The sequence below is a fragment of the Arachis ipaensis genome, chromosome B6 (genome assembly GCF_059453495.1).
Source record: "Arachis ipaensis isolate K30076 ecotype BB chromosome B6, ASM5945349v1, whole genome shotgun sequence".
Classification (NCBI taxonomy): domain Eukaryota; kingdom Viridiplantae; phylum Streptophyta; class Magnoliopsida; order Fabales; family Fabaceae; genus Arachis; species Arachis ipaensis.
The window spans coordinates 25,410,844-25,415,797 of NC_142441.1; positions in this window are offsets into that span (position 1 = coordinate 25,410,844).

Sequence of the window (4,954 nt, forward strand, 5' to 3'; positions counted from 1 at the left end):
TTCTATTTTCATGGTTGATTGAGAATTTTGAGACATTATTACATTAGGGTTATGTCAATACATTTGCAAGTTGTTCGATGGCATTGTTGTTGCGGGAAGCTGTTGGTGCGGCTAATGCCGCTACTGCTGCTGATTCGATTTAAAGTCGTTATCGCCGGAGGTTGTGGTGAAGGGAGGTGGCTGTGGCGGTGCTGAGGTGATGGTGATGGAGGTTATGGTGGCTGGGAAGAGACAGTGATGGATAGGGATGATGGTGAAGAAGATGAAGATGATGATGGTGAATGGTTGGCTCAGATATGGCTTTGGAGGGGGTGGGAGTGCCACGTAGGTTCAGAAACCCACGAACCAAGTTCAGATCCAAGCCAGGGCACTTTTGTCACACGGACAGCATCTATCATGAGTACAAGATTAGTTTCGAGCTTTCATGGGTACAAATGTCAGCGTTTTCATCTCTCATGAGTACAAATGGTCATTTATTCTTATAAATATATTGTCATTTTAGTTATTTTATTGGACAAAATTAGTTTTGAAAAAGAGACGAAGTTGATTTTCTTTAAAAAAAAATATTTTATGGAAATTATAATTTTTAGGAAATCTACAGTCCTACAGATTAAATATCGCTAGCTACGCTCCAGCTTGCTTTGAATTGAATAGCGGATTTTGTATTTCTTCTGCTATTTTGATGCTCAATACCATAAGCCCGTAAGGCCGTAACGTTAAACAAGTTAACAATACCAACGTTCATGATTCATGAGCCTGAGGGTCCCATGCGTTCAAAATTGTAACAGCTGCCACGGTTCCACACGGTCCACCTCAATAGTTCGTACCATTTCATATTGGTGACCTTTCATATTTGTTGTGAGATTTCGCTTTTTTTTTTTTTTTTTTTTTTCGGTTTTAGTCAATGAATTCGTTTGTTTAACAATTAACATGCATTCCAAAGTTACCTTTATACATACATGCCACTCCCACAATGTCTTTTGGTTTTTGGGTCAAAATGAATCTCATGGACTTTTACCTTACGTCCAAGTTTGCAACACATGCTTGTATCAATCTCACTATCTCAGTCTCTTTTAGGCTATAGCCACTTTCAATCCTCTTGTAATTCTGCCACCAATAATTTAACCTATGCTTGGATTTTTTTTAAATTAAAATAAAAAAATCTTTAATTTAAAAAAAAACAAATTATTCTATTTTTAATCTTTAGAATTTAATTTTTTTTAGTTTAAAAGAAATTCATCTAATTTCCGACAAACTTCATATAATGAATGAAGTTCGCCTAACTTTATCACACTCGTCTGATTAAACACAGGTTATAAATAAAAGAATGATATTTTTTATAAATAAAAATATCATCTACCTCTATCGAATATCTATAATAATTTTTTTCACTTTCTATATGTATTATTGATTATTAGTATATATTATAAAATTTTTAAACCGTACTCTTAACTATTTTTTATTCTTTTATTATGTTCACCTTTTTTTCCTTCATTTTCTACATGTCTTATTGACCATGCATATACTATAAAATTCTTTAAATTGCACTCTTAACTAATTTTTTTAATAGTTAAAATATGGTTTTAAAAATTTTATAGTATATGCCAATGATCAATCACACACCTAAAAAATTAAAAAAAAAATTATTATAAATATTTAATAAAAATAGATAATATTTTTATTTATAAAAGTATCACCTTTTTATTTATAATATGTATTTATTTGGACAAATGTGATAAAATTTGTCGAAAAACTAAACAAACTTCACTCATTATATAAAATTCATTAAGGTTTAGATGAACTTTTTCTAAACAAAAAAAAATTTAAAAATTAAAGATAGAATAATTTTTTTTTAAATTAAAGATTTTTTTTATTTTAGTTTAGAAAAAATCCTATGCTTAATTAATCATTAATAAATTCAAAGACCCCACCGTGCTAATGATCCCTGTTAGAAAATACAACTTTTTTCTAAGAAACAAAAGTATGACTACAAAATAGTCCCCTCTTTTTTACTAGAACAATTTGTTTATTATGGTATTTTAGAAATAAGTTTATTTATGGTACTAAAGCTCAAGACAGAGCTAGACTTTTTTTTGAGGGGGCCAAAAGTTTTTAGGCAAACCATTGATGAATGATAATTTTATAATGAACTTTAAAATTTTTAATTAACTTATAATGATTCTAAAGTGGTTCAATGGATTTATTATTGACCACATTTTAAATTATGTTATAAAATCTCAAATAAAAAAATATTACGTGTATATTTCTATGCACAAATATATGTAAATTAAATTGATTAAATTAATTTAGTTTCTCTAGTATTAAATAGAATAAATATGATTCGAATTAGTAGGAATAAAGACAAATCAAAATAGATAGCTTTAATTTATGAATGAATGAAATTCAATACAATGTAAATCGAATTAGGTTGTTTCGATTTAGCTTGATCAGCTAGTAAATTGAATTAATCTGATTGAATTTAGTACTATACAACATATACATAGTGATTCGATTTACTACTTATACAGTTTATTGACATTTACTACTCTTAAGTTAATTGTACTTATATTAACTTTAAAATTGGTTTGATCTAATTTCATAAACTTATTATGTTAGCCATCAATTATAACTATTAGGTCTGTGTTGAGTGTCACTTAACGTGTCACATCAATAAATTTTTAATAGAACTGATGAAAAAATTAAAATAACTAACTTAAAATATTTAAAAAATAATTTTGATTAAAACTTTTTAAAAATTAGTTTAAAAAATAATTAATTTTTTTATAGACTAATTTAATTATTTATTTTTTAAAATAATTATTTACTCTTAATTCTATATAGCTATTTAATTGTATAATTCTGATTATGTAAACTTTTAGGCTACTAGGCTGCGTTTGTTTCTGAGAACAGGATAGGACAAGACACTGAGAACATGACAGGACAAGACACTAGGCTGCGTTTACAGAAGATGACACTGAGACAGAGACAATAGAATGAAGACAGGTGGAGAGACAGAGACGAAAAGACTGAGACTGAGAGACAGAGACTAAGAGACAGGGATTGAAATAAATCTCAGTATTTTGTTTGGTACAAAATGGGAGACAGGAATTGAAACAAGAATGAAACTCTAATTTAATTTGTACAAAGGGTAAAATTGGAATTAATTAATTGAAATGAAAGTATTTTAGGTATAAAATATTATTAAAGTTTCAGTCTCCATCTCTAAAAATTTTAGTCCCTTGTGTCCCTACTTTTTGGAGGTACTGAAATACTGAAATTTTAGAGACAGAGACAGAAATTTTAGTATCAGTCTCTGAACTAACAAACACAATACTGAATCTCAGTCTCTCAGTCTCTGTCTCAGTACCTCAAAACAAACGCTACCTAAAAATTATTGTTTGTGTATTATGTTTGGATACGATGTACAAGACACTAATGTAATGTCCAGTATTATGTTTGGATACACATGGACAAGATTAAAATATTATATGAAATGACTAAAATAACCATTGATTCTAAATTTTCTACGTCAAGTACAAACTAATTTAACAGAGAATGAGAATACGTAGAGTACAGACGAAACTTGAAAAAATATTTGAGAGACCAAAAATTTTAATAAAAAAATATATAATAATATTTATATTAAAATAAAAATTATAAATATATTTATTTTATTTTTAAATTTATTATTAATATGTAGGAATACATATGGTTAAGATTAATAAAAAATAGATGAGTTTGATTAATAAAAAATTTTGTTTAGGTTAATAAGTCAAATTAATTTTAAATAAAAAATCAGTTTTAAAAAAGAATCCGTTTTTACATGAAAAAAATAATTTTTGCACATAAAAATCTATTTTTATTTAGAAAATTAATTTTTTTTATCTAAAAACTGATTTTTTTTTAAATTATATAAAATTAATTACAACTTATAAATTATTTTTTAGCATTTTAAAAGATCAATTTTATCTTTAATAATATTTATTTTTCAAAAATTTCAAGACTAATTATAGAAAAAATAAAAAGGGATAATAGTAAAATAATAAAAAATATCTATGGACAAAAAGGAAAACTTTATAAAAAAGTCCGTGTCCACTCTTCCAAATCCCGTATCCATCATTGTCCTTCGTAAAAGAGTGGACACAAAAATATAAAAAACTGTCTCAAAGACAATGTGTTTTGTGTCCATGTCTCTGCTTCCAAACACATTTTAATCCTGTCTCCAAAAACAAACGCTACCAATGGACAGAGACACAAAATTTTGTGTTCTTATATTCTGTTTGGTGATAAACTATAATAAATTATGAAAATTCAATTTATTCTCATTTTTTCATTCAAAAAATTTGAGATGAAATATAATAATAAAAAATATAATTATAAAATATTAACAAGAATAATGAAAGAAAAAATGAAAAATAAATTGTGTTATTAGTATTTCAGTGTCTTTTCTGTCAGGATGGACACAAAATATATTAATTTAATGTCTTTGAATATATTATTTTTATTCATATCTCCTCTGTCAAACATAATTTTGTGTCTCTGTATCCTTATCTCGTGTAAACAAAAGCAACCTTAAAGTCATAATTTTAAGTTCCTAACAATTCGAAATGATAGATCTAAGTTTGTAATGTTGGTATCTAAAATAAGTTTAGAAAGACAAATAAATATACTAATGGTTTAGCTTGATGTGATAATAATTATTTATCTTTTGGTTGTTATATTTTTAACTCTTTACTTATTAGTATATTTTGTTTGTCTTTCTTACTAAATAAGATGACTGTTATTTGTTTTAGAATGATATATTTGTAGCTTTTTTTTTTATTTTGTCCTGTTATTTTTAAAAAAATTAAAATATTTATAGATTAAAAATAATAGTATTATAAAATACAAAAAATTAATATTTTATTTTTTTCACAATGTTGCACCAAGCATTGCTGGCGACCTTATACTTTCA